The sequence below is a fragment of the Saccostrea echinata genome, unplaced genomic scaffold (genome assembly GCF_033153115.1).
Source record: "Saccostrea echinata isolate AGI-Se365-2 ecotype Australia unplaced genomic scaffold, CSIRO_AGI_Sech_v1 ptg000012l, whole genome shotgun sequence".
Lineage (NCBI taxonomy): Eukaryota > Metazoa > Mollusca > Bivalvia > Ostreida > Ostreidae > Saccostrea > Saccostrea echinata.
In genome coordinates, this window is record NW_026889761.1 from 16,774,664 (window position 1) to 16,795,857 (window position 21,194).

Sequence of the window (21,194 nt, forward strand, 5' to 3'; positions counted from 1 at the left end):
CAAGTTCCTCTAAAATACATTTCATATAATGAGCCTTACAAACAAAGACAATGTTGTTACTTGCTTTGTCAGCAGGGACCAGTACGTACTGATCATGTAATCTATCTAATTCTTTTTTCACTTCTGGATTATTGAATACAGAAGGATAGATGGTTCTCATATTGCCCCTCAATCTTTTAATGCGCGATTTTAACATACATCTGATACATTTAATCCATTCTGACAAAGCGCCAAGGTCTTCTTTTTCATGTCTGGCCCATCGGCTGGCGTAGTCCTCTACGGAATCCATAATATTTATGACCTTTTAAAATTAGTAATCTAAGGTTCTCATTATTAACTATATTTACGTCACCAGTAATAACGTGTCCAGCAGGACTATAGTTATAGGGTGAAGAAGAACATGAACACGATGGAGGATTATGTTTCAGATATTCGATATCCAGGCCCTGTAAAGTTACACAGATTATAGAATCTGTGAAAGTATCATTAAATTTTATTCAGTGGTATAGGAGGAGTTGCGGATAAGAAATGGGCACCCTTCAATATTATAGAAAGAATGGCAGTGTCCATGTTTTGCTATGGGAAACCCGAAATATGTGTCCGATCAAAAAGTAAAATAAGAGGTGCACAATGGCACTATGTAACAAATATTCTGTGAAAGTTTCATTAAATTTCATTCAGTGGTATAACAGGAGTTGCGGATAAGAGATAGGTACCCCAAGGAGTAACAGACGGACGGACGGACGTACAGACGGACGGACGGACACCCCGATCACTATATACCCTCCCACTTTTCAAGCAGGGGCTATAAAAAGTTCCCCTTTTTTCGGTAGAATGGATTGTGGAATCTTTGTGACAGCCAACTGATTTCCACAAAATTTCTGCTACTGAGCTGAATAAACAACTTAAAAATTTTTATGCAATGGCTGCAACTAAACCAAATTAAAAAAGAGCACAATCTATGACAAAAGACAAGCATCGGAATACCACGGCAACATATATAAGAACATAAGATCAGGAATTATCAGCCATGTCCACGACAGTGGACGTCAGTTTGACAAAGTGCTTGACAAAGAATTTAAAGGTAGCAAAAATGTCTAACAAGAAGGGCTCTCTCGACCAACAAAGCACAAGGTTGTTATTCCTAAAAACGAACTTGATAAAATTTAGTGTACCTTTATGGAGATTCAACACCTGTGTCTTTAAGATTCAGCATCTGGTTTTAATCGCTATTCAATTTGTCAGCAGGGGACTCGAGTTCCACGAGCAGCTAAAGGTCGACTCTTTTCAGTTTAACTTCTATGAAAATGGACATGAGTACGGTGTTTAGTCTCATGAAACTACACAAAAAAATGGCAAGGAGACATAATTGTGTCTGTAACCCTAAAAAAATGTACGCAGTACCAAATGCAGGAGAACACTATCCAGTAAACTCTTTAAAGCAATACCTCTCAAAGATGGACCCTACTTCAACATTTCTTTTTAACAGATGTTCAAAGGAATGTTAACCAGGTTGGGAACAATTGCCCAAATGGGATATACTAATACACCTTGGATATAATATCCCAAATCGGATATAAATTTACAGTGCAAAAAATAAAAATTTTTAGTTCGGCTATTAATATCATAAAATGGCATCAAAATACTTAAAAATAAAATAACTTGTGGCAAGCAAATTTTTCTGCAGCCCTACACTTTGTTAGATTGACCCCCTAGAGGTTCAGGAAATTGTTCCAGAACTTTTGAATTTCAAAAAATCAAATTTGTTAAAAGCATTTTCATATTGGAAAAGCATTGTGCGAAAGATTTTACATCAATATTATTTTGTCAACAGTGGTGTTCCTATAGCTTGAACTAGAGAATGTACTTGTTACGGAGGCTACTGAACACAACAACGGCAGCTCTTTACAGTTATCGTGTAAACTAAGTTTTAATAAACTTGCTTTTATTGCAAATTACAGTTATCATTTGTTTAAATATCACGTTCAGTTTTACATCGGAAGAACATTTCATGATCCGATCAAGATGATTTTATTTGAGGCTTCTGGCAAACGCTTACGGTACAAGTTTTGTTACTGTCTGACATCAAGAACTCGTGTACATTCCTTGTATTTTGAAAACAATTTAAAATGTTTTATAAACATAGGTTTATAAAAAGTAAATTTTCATTTTCTGATATTTATTTCACCCTAGTGTACAAAACAAATATTCTTAATATGCACATCTGAGGCAAAAGTATTCTTTTTTAAAGTAAATTAGATAATTGTTCCTTTAGGAAAAATTTATTAGTACAATAAGAGCTCCATTGGCCACAATTCTCACTTCGGTCACCATGCCTCATCTGTTCTTGATCAGCAGATTTCCCCCCTTTATTTTACATTTCTTAAATGTGTGTCTTTTTGCAGTACATAAGCTTCTGAGCTATCTGCCACCCTATTCTATCATTTTCGTTCATTTGCTGGTCTTCCTGGCTGCTTATTAGTTGAAAACAGATGACTTGTACATGACAACGAGTAAGTAGGTATTACGAAGGATTTGACATACCAATAAAATTGCAGTGGGCGAAGCTAGTAGCTGCACTCAAGCTACCCATCTCCACATTATCTATATAAACCAATTACCAAGAGATCTAAATTTCAGCTTCTTAAAAAATGTATCAAATTACAAACTACATTATGTTTGAAATAAGACAAATTGTCGTTACATACTTTATCAATCATAGATAAATTTATTCATTGATTATATTTTTCTAGAAATCAGGAGAAAATAAACATACCTCTTGATTAAAACTAATTCTCAATATTTCTCTGTCGCCCGCGTGGCGCAGTGGTTAGAGCATTCTTTTTCTAGATATCGATGATAGTGTTAACAATTCCTGTGTTAATGGTGTATGAATTGATCTATCGAACGGGTATACTTGTATCTGTCAAGCCGGGTAAATAGAGCTGCAATGTGAAAGAGGTGAAATGAAAAAATATATATTTATTATTATATATATAATTTGATGTATATTATATAATATATTTATTATATAATATATATCATATTACATTTTAACCTGTTTCACATTGCAGTCCTGCATACCCGGTTTGATAGAAACAAGCATACCCGTTTGTAAGATCAGTGCATACACAATTAACATAGGAATTGTAAGCAGAATCATCGATATATATATATATATATATATATATATATATATATATATATATATATATATATATATATATATATATATATATATATATATATATATATATATATATATATATATATATATATATATATATATATACACACACACGAGGGTTGTTAAAAAGTTCGCGGATACATTGATTTACGGAAAATCTATTGTGTACTGTGAAATATGACTTATGTCTGATTAAATTCCTACCTTTTGTTTATTAGTATATAAAAAAAAATCAGGTCTATTTGCTAAAATTTTGAAAATTTACAACAATTTTTACTATGCGGTCATAGGATTTATGGAGCAATCACTTGACGTTAAGTGACGTGACAATCAGATTTCAAACCCGTTAAGCTGTTTAAGTTCTATAAAATATCTTTCATTTCTTTTGACTTTTCTTGTCTTTTTTCTACTTAAAAGTTTAAAATCTATATCAAGACATGTTACTTTTCTTCTATAATGTATCTTGTGCTATTTCGGATATTAGTGAGATCTTAAAATAATAGTCTATGCAGTAAAAAGATAAGGTATGGAAACGATGCAAAATCGATAGGCGCAACGTCCATGCGATAAGCGGGGTATTGTGGTATCGATCGATGGAGTTGATCATTAAAAATGTTAATCCCTCCATTCTTATAAAGCTACTACCATTTGAATACTTTTGTCCTTTGTACGTGCAGGCAATTTCCAGCAGCAGCTAGAAGCATTTTAGTCTATTTTTAGACATTTTCCTGTCTGCGCACATAATTTTTTAGTAGCTCGGTGCTCCATGACGTTCAATGACGTCCCATTCTTGGCTTTGTTTTTACGCGTTGATTATTTATAAATGGCTATAGAACAGTCATACACCCTTCAATTTAATTCAAAATTTCGGCAAGTGACGTTTCATGAATACTGTAGCGACAGGTAAAATATCGTAATTCTTTCTGCGCTACAACTGTGCAATTTTTAATTTCAATAAAAAGGCTATGTAATGTAAACGTGCGAAAAAGTAGCATGCTCCGTGAAGCATGTTTTATCAAAATAATCTAGCTGTATATTTTTTAAGGACCACTGGAAAGCACCAAATCTTCGTATATTTATTGGAAAATAGGTCAAGTTTTTATCTGGAGAGTTTAGCCGGTTTCATGGAAATAGCGCGCTCACAATAGAACTTGTCCGCGAACTTTTCTAACAACCCTCGTATATATATAATTTGCATGATTTTGTTCATCTACATTCACAACTAATTATAAATTTCAATTTCAGTTGACAAGCGTACTTTATTTCTAGTGGGAGGACTGTCAGCTCTCTTATTGATAGCATTGTGTAACTCTACATGCATTTGGGTTTTTTTTTGTTTTGTTTTTTTGTACCGATCACTTAAAAGGTGAATTTTTGTAATGTAATGAAAATTAGACTTATGGAATGTTTTATATATAATTGAAAATGTATTTTGAAGATTAAAGGTAACAAAAAATATCGATCATTTACATTAGGACAATTTTCTTCTTTCTTTCTAAAATTTAATATTTTCCTTTTCTTAGAAAGCATAAACGTACAGAGATATCGAAGTCATCAAAAAGGATTCGGCAAAATTCTATCATGGCATGGGATTCAGAAATAACATCTAATCGACATCAAGCAAATGCAAATAAACAAGGGGTATCCCGTATTAATCCTCCATCAATAGCCATGTCGTTTTGATGGGACATTTCTGAGGCATAACAGAGAGAAAGGTTGAACAGATTCTACTTCTTACAGATAGCTTTATTATTATAATTGAATAAAATAAATTATTGGAAAAATCTAGTCGTTCTTGTGTGTATGTGTAAGTTTTGATTGTTTGTTTGTATGTTGTTTAACATCCCTCTCGAGAATTTTTCACTCATATGGAGACGCCACCACTTGCCGGTTGAGAGCTGCAAATTTTGTCCTATACTCGGCACTTACGGCCATTGAGTAGTGAGGGATCCTTTTCGTGCCGGCACCTACTGCGACACGGGGCCTCGGTTTATACGGTCTCATCCGAAGGACCGGTCTCCACGTCCCACAGTGGGATTCGAACCCGCAACGTAAGGATCAACTCCTTACTTCGCGACTCTAGAGCAGACGCTCTAACCACTGCGCCACGCGGGCGACGTGTAAGTTTTGAACTTCATTTGATTTTAATTTCGAATTAATCAATGATTAGATGACCTACGCCCTTGTGTTTACTGTGTGCATAGGAGGAGAATAGCTTTCTTAAAACTATTTTCTTCTCTGATTTTTTTTAGAAGATCCATCAAATTTCTAGAAAAAGAATCATACGTTAAAAAAGCAGAAAAAGTGATATCTCATCTGGAAGTAATTGACCAGAAGCTTGATTAAGTGTGTCGGGATGTAATAAGTTAAGGACATTCTTGTTGTGTTACAACCCGACATTCTACTTATTTTGTACAAATTCATAGCAGCGAGTCAGAGTGCGTTTGTTCAGAAGAATCTGATGCTGCAAAGCTAAGCAGCACACCATTTCCTTATATGGCTGAAGTATTACCGACTCGGCGTTCAATAATATCAATCTATCATAAAGTTAATCTGAGTGAGATACAAAAAATTGATAAGTTTTGTTTTAAAAACTTTTATCAACTTTTAACTTTCAGTCGACTTTCTGATTGACAATATCTATGTGGTTTTGGTTACCAGATCTTCCAACAATCTTTTGGAATTCCCATGGGTACCAATTCCGTCCCGTTATTAGCAGACCTTTTTTGAATTCATATGAAGCAGAATTTGTTTAAAATCTTTTACGTGAAAAGAAGAAAACACTTGCTGTGGCCTTCAACTCGACATTTAGATATATCGACAACGTATTGTCAATTAACAAAGGTTATTTCCATTCTTATGTCAACACGATATATCCTGGTGAGCTTGAAATAAAAAATACCACAGAGTCTGACACATCTGTTTCATATTTGGATATTTAATAGTAAAAGCCGTTAATGGTAATCTAACAACCAAGCTTTATGAAAAACGTGATGACTTTAAGGGGGATGTCCGGCCACCTTAGGTGCAATGAAAACAAAAAGTAAACATTTCTTCAAATAACTAAGGTACACTATAATTTGATCAAATTTTATGTCCTTAGGATGAAGAAACAATAAATATGCATAACTGAATGCATGTTTTGCGTAAATAATTTACACATTTGCAGAAATATGCTTTTGATATTCACTTTAGAACAGCTACACACTTTAATAGAGCCTTAAAAATCAAAAAAAAAAAAAAAAAAAAAAAATATGGAAGGTGTGCCTCAATGTTCTCCCTACAACCATTTGTTGAGAAAATGTCTAACTTTGCACTGTTAAATTGTAATTTCCAGTTCCAAACATGGCACTGTTGTTTTCAAAATGAGTGTAGAGAACCATGAAAGTAGTTCATGGACAGCAGCACGTGATCTATTTTAGCACATTTTTTTCCAGACCACTTCTTTTTATGGAAACTCATAAAAGTCTACAATGAAGAAACCTAAAACTACAGGCAAAGTAATAAAACGCCTCTATATTAAGTTTATTATAAAAAGTAAAAGACAATTACTTACAATTTTTTTTTTTTAAAAAATTATATAAATACAATAAAAAGGGGAGTTGTGTTAAAAAATTGTAGTGAATTAAAGTAATTATTATTATTGAACATAAGTTTTACAGTGTGTTGTTATAACAAATTCTTCAAGTCTTTGCTTCCAGACAATGAAAATTGTGCAACATCAAAATTAAATTTTTTGAATGAATTTTTTTTTCCATTTGTTATTAAACGAATCTGGTATTTCAAGTATTGATAACTTCCAGATTTGTAATTATCAACAGTGAATCACAAAAGAATTTAGACATCGTAAAATCAATGTGAATGAGTTTGTTTTAGTTCATAAATTTTGTCATAAACACATTTTCAAATTCCATTACATCTTAGCTCCATTTAAATAGGTACAAAAACATTAAGATTAATTTAGGGGATTTACTGAATTACAAACTATTTTTTTACTGTTTTTATTTTGTCCATGTTTTCCTTTCTTTATCTTGTCCATATTTTCCAAATTACAATTTCACCAAGTAAAGAAAAAAAAATCAACATAATTATATACAAGATAGTACATCTTTAATCATATACTTGGTGATGCTAGAATTTTAAAACTTTGACCATAATTTCAAAACAAACCCAAGGTTTGTCATGTAAAATTTGCAAAACAAAGTGTTAATGAAACATTTTGCTGGTAAAAAAAAAAAGACAAATAAGCAATCTACTCTCCAGTGAAGAATTGTGTCATCTTCCATCCTCTAAATTTCAATATTTATATTTTAAAGTTGATACTGGCATAATATTCTCTTTAATTAACTAATTTTTTTTACCTTAGTCAAATTGCTTTCTCTGAGTCTCTCGGTCCCCTTTCTCTCACATCGAGTAAATAAAAAAAAATCTCTTACCACTTTGTGGCCCTTAACCAGGTTAAGAGTGTTACATTACATATGTTTTGACGACTACATTTACTAAAAATAAATTTGTCAGATTAGTATTCCATTTTCAAGGTAGTTCCCTTGTTATGCTCTAACTACCCCCCCCCCCCCAAAAAAAAAAACAACAACACACAAACAAACAATTGAACCTACATTGTACAATACACACGAGGATACACTCTGTACTACTAAATGCCTATAATGTGGACATCTTTGCAATGCTGACCTGGTAAAATTTCTTATCAATAAAATCTCAACTGGTCAAGAGAAATTTGAGAAAAACATTTTTGATTGTTCTGAAATACACCTATGACCTATTATGAGTAAAAAAAAAATATTCAGCAAATTGACAGATGCTCATTTGAAAAAAAAAATATTGTGTTACTCAGAGAATGCTGCGATTTTATCCATTGAATTTACATAGATGTATTTTTAAAGTCTGAAGTCTTGACAGTGAGGTAAGAACTACATGATAAATTTTAAAATACTCAGTCCTTGAAATTTTATGCATTAAAAGATTCACAAGATTAACCCCTATACACATGTACCTTGCACACCGCTTAAAGATATTGTAGATAGGGTAAGACCCCTTTTTGGCCCCTGATTTTGGGGGTCTTTTAGAATGATGCAATAGTTTATCCAAAAAAAAAAAAAAAACTGTTGTCACCCCTGCCACAAAATGAGTATTGGTTTTAAGTTATGGGATACACAGAGGTTACAGGAAGGTCACAAAATATATCCATTTCCGAATTTTCTCATTTTTATGCAAATATTCATCGATTTTACAGCACATTTTGTTTCAGAAAACACAGAGCACAAGCTTGCCTATCTACCACATTTATATATATTTCATACACTAGTATAAGATGCATCTCATGTATAAAAATCTCAGATAGGCAAGCTTGTGCTCTATATTTCCCGAAGTGAAAAGTATCTCAAATTGGAAGAAATTCCACAAGAATTAAGAAAATTCGGGAAAATGTCTTTCTTCTGCACCCTCTTGTGGCCTCCCTGTAAGCTTTAAATCAAAATTAGTTCTGGTTTTAAAACAAGCATCAATTTAAGTTCCTAACTATGAACTATCACAATTTTAACTGTGTTCTGATTTTTACATCAAATACATGTAAGGGCCAGATTCGGCCGTTACCATACCTTGTCCTTTAATTTGAATACATAAACCCTTGTAGCAGACAGATAAATGTAATGAATTCTTTCTGATTTAGAAATCTATTACATAGTAATATATTTCAAAGTAAAACACAGAATCGAGTTCCCTTATTTTACATTATATGATTGACATTCTGTAACCAATATTATCTCAAAATCCTTTATGTAAAACATCACAGAGAACAGTGCAGTATAACGAACAAAAGTGATGTTCCAAAGAAGGCACTATTAGGCTCTGATTTACAATGTATCATCACTGGCAAGAGTCTTGGTTTACCATGGATTTCTTTTTAGGTTAGAATTTTAATGCAATTTTCACACAATATTCCTCTAAGACCTACAATAATAAATTGCAGTTTTAGAAGATCATTCAGAACATTCAACAATTAGAAGAAAATTATTATAAGAGAACAACAAGAGAAACAAGAGATGTTTGTAAAACACTTACGCCCCCCCCCCCACCCCAATAATTGGAATTTTTCTAAGTCTAAGGGGCATAACTCTGTCAAAAATTGCTCGATCGTACCCAAAACAGAACTTGACTTAGATATTCTTATGACACATCTGTATACCAAATTTCATTTCAGTATGTTGCAATCTATATGAAGAAAATGAATGGAAACTGTTGGTGGACCGACAGACCGACCGACCGACAGACAGCAGCAAAGCAATATGCATAACAATACTTATAAATCTTATCACTGTTGACAAAGATGACAAGCCTTACTCTCTCTCCAAACATTGCCCTCTATTCCAAATTTATAAGAAAGAAATTAAGATATTTTTATCAAACTTCATGTACTGATACATATTGTGGAGAGCTTTCAACTTCATTAACATTTTTTGACCTTGACCTCATTTTTTTCTAAAATTTGATTTAGCTCACGCAGTTTCAAAAAAAAAACTATTCTAAATATTTTTATTTAAGCTTCTGCACTGATACATTATTTGGTGAGAAATTGTCAAATTTGACCAATTTTTTTAACCTTAACCTTCCCAATGACCTTTGACTTCAACATTACCGACCTTAATAGCGAGTATTACTGACAACTTCACTTTATAATTCAAAATAATCTTTACTTTTTGCGAATAGTAAAAAAAACGCATATTATTCAGTATGCCGTGTATCTATCAAGATTTTTTGTACTGCTGATATTTAAGTACTTGTATGTGTATGCACACCAAAATACATGCACATATCTCACAGAAATTGAATTGAAATTAACTTTATCGCACAGTTTTAGCTCACCTGAGCTGAAAGCTCAAGTGATCTTTTCTGATCACCTAATGTCCGGCGTTCACCCATCAGTCTGTAAACTTTTCACATTTTCAACTTCTTCTCAATAACCACTTGGCCAATTTTAACCAAAGTTGGTACAAAACATTCCTGTGTAAAAGTAATTCTAAATTGTTAAAATGAAAAGCCAACCCCCCTTCCAAAGTGAGATAATCAAGAAAAGGCAAAAATAGAATGGAGTCATTAAAAATCTTCTTCCCAAGAACCACTGGGTCAGAAAAACTAAACTTATATGATAGCTTCCTGAGGTAGTGTAGATTGTAAATTGTTCATATCATGTCCCCTGAGGGTAGGGTGGTGCTATAAGAGGGGATCAAAGTTTTACATTAAAATTTATAGGGAAAATCTTTAAAAATCTTCTCAAGAACCACAGGACCAGAGAAGATTAAACGTAATTGAAAGCTTACTGGATAAATGTTGATTGAAAATTGTTCAGATCATGGTCCCAGGGGGTAGGGTGGGGCCACAATAGCGATTATATTGGGAAAAATCTTTAAAACTCCTCTTCTCAAGGACAGCAAAGCCATTCGCTGATAGTGTAGACTCATTTTGGTTCAAATCACGGCCCCTGTGCATTGGGTGGGGCCACAAAACGCGATCAAAATTTTACATATGATTACATATATATTGGGAAAATGCTGAATGCAGAATAGCAGGGCCAAAGTGACTCAGGTAAGTGTTGTGACTCATGGGCCTCTTTTTTTAATTTGTTGGAACTTTGAACTGTTTTCAGACAATTACAAAATTCAGCAGGGCCAAAGTGACTCAGGTAAGTGTTGTGACTCATGGGCCTCTTTCTTTAATTTGTTGGAACTTTGAACTGTTTTCAGACAATTACAAAATTCATAATTATTACTACAATTCTATGCTTAAATTTGATATCTGCACACATGTAGCATCGCTTTTGAAAGTGGTGAGGGTGGCAGCTATGAGAGTAATTGACTATTTACCTAAAATTTCTTTGACAAACTAAATAGAAAGAAGAAAATTGGCCAAACTAGAAAATCCCGGGGGGGGGGGGGGGTAAATTTCAACTTTTTTGGCGAGAAAATACTTGAATACATTAACATGGTGGGATTTGACTCTTCTGTAACAAAAAGTAGGGGGGGGGGGGGCACAACCGGCCTTTCAATGAATACGTTCATACTAAATAAACGGTTAAAGATTGATTTCCCGAAAAGCCCCACGCCCTTCCCCAATACTATGTGCCTGAAGTAATAATTTCCGTAGCATTTCATAGACAGACTTGTATGTTAAGACAAGTAACACCGGACCGTATGAACTTAACATGTACTGACAACGGACATTATGTTTATAAATTGTAATTTCTCATAGCAGGCTTTCTGCAAAAGGCTGTAATATGTCAAATGAAATTAATTGACGACAAATGAATAATTTTTCAGCGCACAATCATACTTTTACACCATAGTATGTGTTCGCCAATCAAAACTACTCGATATATATATATTTCGGATAACAAAGACATGAATGTCGTGACTGCTGAATGTTGTGTCTGTTCCTTAATATTTAAGTTTATTCATGGAATTGAACAAAAAACATGACTTTTTATGCATTCACTAATAAATCTTGTATCTTTTGAATGACACCGGACGAGCATTACCTTAACCTCATCAGTGAGGTCATGACAACGAACCAGTTTTAGTGCTTAACTTTAAACGTCTCTGACAACGGTACTGTAAAGTAATTTAACGTGTTCTGGGCTGTGGAAGATATAAATATAGAATCTCCCATGGTTTGTAGTTGGATAAAATATTATTTCGTACCATAAACGATGGGGAATTCTTTTTATCACGTTTTACACAAAGATTTTTCATATTTTATACTATTTTATATAAGTAAATCCACAATATTTGTCTTGATCAACTTCACGCAAAAACACCGTGGATATGAAAACCAAATTCTATGAGCTATATCCACCGATTAAAGGAGTAAGTTGATAATTTTTTTTTAAACAATTTCATAATATATTCGTTATTACTACAGATTACTTAATTGCTCGTGAATTTGCTTGCATTGTCGTTGGTCATTTGCGGAGTTGTTTTGCTGGGGGGGGGGGGGGGGCATTCTGATTGTACACACAGGTACCTTGAAGTTGATATTAAAAAGATGCTTGAGTTTCTGATCGACAATATCTATGTGGTTTTTGGAGACCAGGTCTTCCAACAATCTATTGGAATTCCCATGGGTACCAATTGCGCCCCGTTATTAACAGACCTATTTTTGTATTCATATGAAGCAGAATTTGTTCAAAATCTTTTACGTGAAAAGAAGAAAACACTTGTTGTGGCCTTCAACTCGACATTTAGATATATCGACGACGTATTGTCAATTAACAATGGTTATTTCCAGTCGTATACGATATATCCCAGTGAGCTTTAAAAAAAAAGACTCCACAGAGTCTGACACATCTGTATCATATTTGGATATTTGACTAGAAAAAGACCTTAATGGTTATCTAACAACCAAGCTTTATGATAAGCGTGATGACTTTAAGTTTTCAATCGTCAACTTCCCTTACTTATGCAGCAACATACTTCATTACCTGCATATGGGGCTTATATCTCTCAGTTGATTCGATACGGAAGAGCATGTTCTACGTATGAACAATTTCTAAAACGAGGTAAGTTATTTACAAACATTGACCTTGTCAGCAAATACAATTTATCATTAAGATTTTCATACAAATTGTTAGGCCATTATTTACACACTGAATTGTTGACAGAATTTTTCGTTATTACCCGATCATGACAAGGAGCATACGGCGGTTGTGACCGACCGGCAGGGTATGCTCACTCCTTCATGGCACCTGATCCCACCTCTGATGTTTAGGAGGTCGATATTTGCTCTGCTCCAAAATTTCTACTGTTTAATATATTTTGAGCTTGAATAATGTTCGTTATCTCCATACATTTCATTAATTACTGTACTATATTTTAAAGTTCGTTTGTCTTCACCAAAGTAACCTCTTGCAATAAACTGTTATTTTGGCGGAATTCTTACACGGTCCTAGCAGGTTGAAAAAAAAAAAGATAAATTTGCCCAGATTACAGTAGTTTTCGAAAGTACTTAATCCTTGCATATGTATTTATGAAAGTCCCTAAAATACTCAAGCACAATAGGTATATTTTTCTATTTCGGAAGGAAGGTAACAGTGATTTATCAAATTCTTCCTATAGATGGAAGGAGAAATTTTATCTCGCAGTTCAAATGGTGTGTTTAAAAAAATCAAAAAACTCATTTGCCCTTTTCTATTATTAATAGATAGCGGGAGGAAATTTTTTTTGACGACAGAATAAAATAACACGCTAAATGAATCACAAAGGACACGTACAAACCCATTACTAAGCTGAATGAATTTAATGTTATCAAAGGTAAGTATTTTGAAAACAGTATTGAAATTTTAAGCTTGGAATAAAACAGGATTTTCTTCTCACTCTCTGGAAAGTTCTTCGGATTAGTCTGAGTGGCAACTCTCGGATCAAGCGACATTTCTGTAAATTTCCCGTTAATGCACAGTGTGTGTTACAGACAAGTTCCTCCTTTTACCATCTTTTTATGGTGGATATTCTTGACCTTCCAAAAAAAGAGGTCCTCTGGTTTTTTTTTTTTTTTTTTTTTTTGTTTGTTTGTTTGTTTGTTTGTTTGTTTGTTTTTTTTTTTTTTTGGGGGGGGGGGGGTTGGTTGGTTTTGTTTTGTTTTGTGTGTGTGTGTGAGGGTGTGTGTGTGTGTGTGTGTTGGCGCGTGCAAATTTAATGAATGTCCGAACCTCAATATTACGAGAACATTCATCAAATTCGTTCCACCATCCCATCATCTGTATTTTCTTGAACGAAATCTCGTTTTAGGTTTGATTTTTATTGGGTAATTTCCTGTTAAACCGCTTTTGTGTGTCTTTACCTTTCTCTTCCTGAATATAAGACAACCCCTCATAGAACAAGTTTTTTGATCAGTGACCAAATTCTGTAGGTCGAACTTGTTATATTCAATTCCTTCATATTTTCAAAAATCTTCCAAAATCTTCAAAAATCTTCGTATCTCTTTTGGCCGTAAATGATGTGGATATCAAATTTCTTATGTTTTAAGAATTCGAAATGGCAAACATTCTAAAATGTTTAAAATTCCACCTGTTTGTTTTCACCCTTATAAATCTTTAAATCTTCAACTTTTTTATCACTTAACAGGATATTATTGTGAAACTCTGAATCAAAAAAAAAGTCAGTATTTGCGGAATAACTCATTCATTTTACTTATATAAATACAAACAAACTTTTATCAAAAATCGTGAAAATAATAAATTAAAGCATGTTTAAATAAGTAAAACGAACAAGCTTTACTACATAGATTTTAACTTTTCATTCAAAGATTCATAATAATGGGATTTAAAGTAACAGAAGGTTGTACAGATTAATAACGATGGTTGCAGAAAAGTAGAAATTTGAAAGTTAACAATTTCTTAATATTTTAGAAATGTATTACTCGCATCATTTACAACCACCAATATAGATCCAAAAATATATATCAGTATTTTGTGTGTATCATCTGTCCTTATGTCAGAGGTTCATTCTTTTGTAAGATGCGTAATTTTATTGAACTGGATATCGAACTAACTTGTAGAGAGCAGTATTTTGGTGATGCCATCTTGAAAAGCATTTATATCTTACACTACTTGACCTCTTCACGATTTCAAAATAAAGGAACAAATTTTGACTAAAGTATTCACTGTTTCATGATCCTAGGGGCCAGAGTTTTAAAGTGATTCAATGTTGTCATGTGGCTAGTAAACTACATGCATTAAAATTATGTTAATCTTCTGTTATCTTTTAAAAATTTTAGTGTTTATAAAGAAAATGAAGAATATGACATGTTATAGTTAAGTCAAACGACCCGTTCCTAAATAATTTACAATTTTCCAAAGAATTGATCATTGAAGTATCACTATTTTAACAAGTTTCCTCACAAATAATTGGGATACCGTACCAGGCCTTTGTACAAGATACCAGAGGGCGGTTTTTCCTATATAATGCTATTTCAAATCAGTTGAATTGTCAATATCACAATTTTTGTTGTATTCATTTTCCAAGGAATTTGAAAAACATTTTTGGAATCGCAAGATAATGTTAATATTATGAATATTTTTATATATTATTACGAAGAGACATAAAACGATATTTGAGGAACGTGTCGTCAGACCTTAATGTAAAGGGTGTCCTTAGCAAAATTGTCGGCTAAGATATTGAATTAGTTAACAAATCCGGAATATTTGAAAATTAATAATAAAACAAAGAAATCATTGGTAACCTGAGAAATAAAACAATTCATAATAATGAAACCGTTCAATGAAATCTGTATCTGCCATTTCAAGAGACAAAATCAAACTGATTACAAACCTCAAAGGCAGCAAAAGATTAACTCCATAAATATTGAGAGAGAAAGAGAGAGAGGCGTTAACTCTGGCATGGTTATATATTTTAAAAATACGAGAGATCGACATATTTTATAATAGTTTACTGGCCTGGTGACAATATCTTGCCGATTGTAATACTAGTATATCATGTAGGAATCTCTAATATCATTATGTCATTTTTTTTTAATTTTATGATTAACAAACATGTACAAATGTATACTATTGTTTGTACCTGCCCTCACTCCATCCCACTTTCCCTCCATTTTCCTTTTATCATACAAGAGCAGTCATTTGAAAGTAAATACAATCACGTTAACATTTCTCATCAGATACACAATTAGGAAATGCGATTTTCACTTTTCAAGATTGATGCCAGGTTTGAAAAGTCAATTAATACTGAACTGTTTCTATGCAACAGTTAGAGTATTCAGTGTGTTAATATTCTTGTTAATAGTATAATGAATACTGCTTCTATTCGTATTTACTCTATTTTTAGAAAATACAATGCATGTGATTGGAAGATTTACGGCTTTGCCATTGTTAAGGACATATGCAACGTAGATCTGAACCTTATTTAAGCATTATAAGATTAATTTAAGATTATATGGTATGGAATATTGTAGATTTCAAATGGATTTCATAAAGAAAATAGCTATAAATGTAAAAAAAAAAAAAAAAAAAAAAAAAAAAAAAAAAAAAAAAAAAAAGAATAAATAAATAAAAAAAAAAATTCTTATTCCCCCTTCAATTTTAGAGTTCAAATAATTGAAGGACCTTTTGCGATTTATGATACCTGGTAATCCTATGTACCCCCTGAATAAAACTAAAATAAAAAAAAAAGCTGAAACTATATTTTTTTTAATTTTTATTCTAAAAACATTCATAAGGATTTTCATCAATTATGGTGACTTCACCAGAGTACACCCGACAGAACGGACGTATTTCATAGAGGTCCGGATTTCTTTCTTTACTGCTGGTTTTAAACTTCAAATTAAACATGTATCATTGTTAATACATAGTGTTTTGTAGTATAGTAGTAGTGCTAGTAGCTTTTGTTTCTTTGTTTCCTTTGTTTTTTTTACTTTTTAACTTTTTTCTTTGTCCTGAGGAAGGGACAGGGCGTCCGAAAATTTGACATTTTTTAATTGTTCGTATCGTTTGTCATTTTTAGTGCTTTATATAAATTTCCATCTGTGACCTTGTATCTACTTAGTAGATGCGACACTTAGGATATACAGTGTTGTTGGTTTTTTAGTGTTTATATAGAGTCGCGGAGTAAGGAGTTGTTCCTTACGTCGCGGGTTCGAATCCCACTGTGGGACGTGGAGACCGGTCCTTCGGATGAGACCGTATAAACCGAGGTCCCGTGTCGCAGTAGGTGCTGGCACGAAAAAGATCCCTCACTGCTCAATGGCCCTAAGTGCCGAGTACAGGTCAAAATTTGTAGCTCTCCACCGGCAAGTGGTGGCGTCTCCATATGAGTGAAAAATTCTCAAGAGGGACGTTAAACAATAAACAAACAAACAAACAAACATAAAACATAATAACATACACTGTTTTTGTAATCACAGAAAACTTAACACGACTTTAATTAGCAGGTTTCTGTGAAATAAACTGTTTCTTATGATTATAGTACCTTGTCTCGCTTAGCATAATTATTTGATTGTTACAGCTTTGAAATACGTACTTAAACATGCTTTTTTAAATTTTAGATAAAGAGCGATTTGCAGGTATTAAATTGCATGACTACCTTACATTATGAAATAATTAATTTGCTTTTGAGCAGGGCATTTTGCCAATGCATATATATATACAGGGACGGGATTGTTCTTTACAGTTCAATAAGCATAAAAAAGGAAAAGAATAGTTGAATTCATCAGTTTCTTTAAAATCCCTATAGTTGCCAGCCATCTAGCTTTTTTCATTAAATTGGCTCATTTTTATTTTCTGAGGTTTTTTTTTTTTTTTTGAAAATGTGTCAAGAACATCAGATGTTGAACACATCTCTTCTATCTTTGTAAATATTTAAGATACTACTTGTTTCACTTGAGGCAAAAAAAAATGTGTGATGAATAATGAAATTCCCTGCATATCTTACTGATGAATATATATACAGTAAAACTCGGTTATAGCGAAGTCCTGGGGACCTGTTAAATTACTTCGCTATATCCGTAAATCGTTATGTCCGTATAAGGAATACATTAAGTTTATATAGCTGGGGATCCAAGAAAACTTCGTTATATCCATGAATTCGCAATATCCGTGTTCGTACTAAACGAGTTTTACTGTATATGTATTATTTTGCTACTGCTGTTGTTGATTTCAATTAAACGTTCAACCTATCAAAAGCGTTTCCACAAATTCCATTTTATCATAACATCCAACATTTTTACATGTTCCTAGTATACTACATGTAAAATGAGAGAAATATTATCATTATTGAACAATTTGTTTTTGTGAATGACAAAGTGAAGAAAACAAACAGAAGATCAATCTCATAGGAGTACATCCTGTTCACAGTACTAATCGTGAGTAGGCCAGAAACACGGACCTCTGGAAACACTAGAGGCGGAATCAGGTATCGTATTTAATGAACAGAAATCTACTTTTATATTATAAAGATAATATCAAATATTTTATTAGGAATCAACATTGAAAGATATCATTGTGATTTAATTAGATAAATAATGTTTTTACTACTGCTATAAATGGTTTTTTTTTAATATAAACCTTAGTAAGGTGTCAATTTTCGAACAATCTTTGAATCACTGAGCGCTAAATTAATATAATCTATTAAAGAAAAAAAACATTGCGAATAATTTAAAATTTGCTTTTGGAAAATGAATTATTTTAATGCATTTTGCCTTTTAATTAGTTTCCTTACCTGAGTGGACTCAAACAAGGTGAATAATGTTATTGTCACCAACAGTGGTTTACGGAATCTTGAAAAAAAATTCCATGTACGTACTTTCAATATTGGAAATACAAGTCAGCAAAATAAATTTCCCTGCAGTGGGAGGAGCTTTAGATGAGTATAAATTGAGAATCTTCAAATTATTATACATAATTCTTTTCAAGACTTCTCCAGAATGTTTGGTGGAAGTACCGTCTTATTAGTAGTTGTGACATTGTTCTTGGTAGCACCAAGTGAAGGTAAGTTTTTATATACAAGACGTCGTTCTGCAGATGAAAATTTTTGATAAAATATTCAATACAAATATTTTATGCATGTCTAAAACAACAGGTTTATGAATTCATATATTACCTTTTGTACATAAATACTGAATTTATCAGATAAATACTGTATTCATCATTCAATTAGAATTACGCAGAAAAGGAAAATTGGGCTTACCTTAAAAATACAAGAATAAATCTTTTAATTTTTGAAAACAGAATTACATTGATGGCAATGTTAGGAACATTGCTCTTTCAAGGTTAAGCGTATGAAGTTCGCGCAAGGAGTAGACAAGTACCATCAATCAAAACTTCACTCTTCACTGTTAGTTTAGCAATCAGAGTACGATTTTCTTTTACCCACTTTAGAAAATATTTTCATATTTTAAGATAAAAGCGTAAATGTAATTATTCTTCGCAGAAGTTCTATAATAAGTTATGATTTTTAAAAAAAGTATTGTTTGCATGTTGTTTAACGTCCCTCTTGAGAATTTTTCACTCATATGGAGACGCCACCACTTGCCAGTGAAGAGCTGCAAATTGTGTCTTATACTCGGCACTTATAGCCATTGAGCAGTGAGGGATCTTTTTCGTGCCAGCACCTACTGCGACACGTGACCTCGGTTTATATACGGTCTCATCCGAAGGACCGGTCTCCACGTCCCACAGTGGGATTCGAACCCGCGACGTACATGTAAGGATTACACTCCTTACTCCGCGACTCTAGAGCAGACGCTCTAACCACTGCGCCACGCGGGCGACTAAAATAGTATTCAAAAAAGAAAATTTGTTTAAAGCGTGACTTTTTAAATAATTTTCAATGTTACCGAAAGTGAAAAGTTTATTTTTTTAAGTCCGATATCAGATTTGCAAAAAAAAAAAAAAAAAAAAAAAAAAATACAATGAAGTAAAAACTTTTGAAAATAATGGAAAAAGGTCATATATTGATGCTAAAGTGATACTTAAATAGTTTGTGTATACCTGTGAAAGTCTGCAATATTTCAGTAGGTTACTTTATTATATGTTGTGAAAATTCAAATTTCTCTCTCTCTCTCTCTCTCTCTCTCTCTCTCTCTCTCTGAATATGAATATTGTGTGTCTTTTTTTACTTATCTATATCTCTCAACAATTAATTATGTATTACATTGCCCAAAAGAAAATATTAAATCATGTAGGGGTTTACTTAAACAACGAAACTACTTTCTCTGTTTGCAAATTACGAACAGGGTTAAGAGTTGCTATATTGAAAAAATATCATGTATACATTTGTATACGTACATTATCGCCTTAATGAATGAATGTTTATACACATTTAATTGTTTATCTATATTTTTAAAAAAAAAAAATATTCGTATAAAATGGGTGAAAGTGCGTAAAATTGTGTATTATTGATCAGTACGTTACATTAAAGGAAGAGCCTAGATTTGACACTTTTAAGAATTTGTTTATCAAACCGGATCTTACTTGTTTAGAAGCTGATTGTGTTCATCAATTGATAAAAGAAACAATCGGTTTCTTAAGGAAAAAAGAAAATATTCAGTGGATGTAAATACATCTTCTTACATTTTTCTGAAATTCTCACCTTTGTGAATCTTTACTTTATGTGCCTTTAATACATTTAATTTCCTTTTAGGTTATTATGTCAACAATGGTGGATGCGCATGTATTCAAGTATATGATCCTGTATGTGGTGTAGATGGACAGACGTACTCCAATTCTGCATGTTTGGGATGCGCGTATGTTTAAAAAATTTAATCAATTATATGAACATTTTGAAAATGTCCACCAACTTTACTAAGGATCAAGTACTGAAACCGTAATATTTCCTTTCTATGGAAAATCGGTAAATATTGTACAGTTATTGAATATGATTTATGGACTTAAAGAAAGGTGAAAATGTTGCCCGAGGCCGCAGGCCAAGGTCCAACAAGTTGTCCGAATCCCAGTCTATAACTCTTTTACAAAGAATGAAAAAAATATATCAGATAATTATATATCACAGAAAATATTTATTACAAAACATATTTGTATGTCGGAGGAAGTTGGGACGCCTTCATTCAAACAGCATACGTCAATTTTTGCGCTCTAAACTTCGGCTATTTCCTTGTAGCCGATATTGAACGACTACGAATTACCTGTGACGTAGCTGTGATGTTGCGGTCTTACAATTCTTATTTTTGAACTGAAAGACCATCAACTTTGAAATTGGAAGACCAATTCGAAAAACATTTAGTTTTTGGGACTTTTTATTGGTAATAAATACATAGAAAGAAATATATTAGGGTAAAATATACATACACACACAAACACACAATTAATTTTATTTATAAAGCACATTTTACAAAATTATGTTAGTGTAAGGGTTGTTGAAAAATGTGCTTTATAAATAAAATTAATTTCATTACAACTTGTATTGGAAACGATCCTCTAACAAAACTTATATCTAAAATAACTGTATCTCACTTCCATTCTCATGGA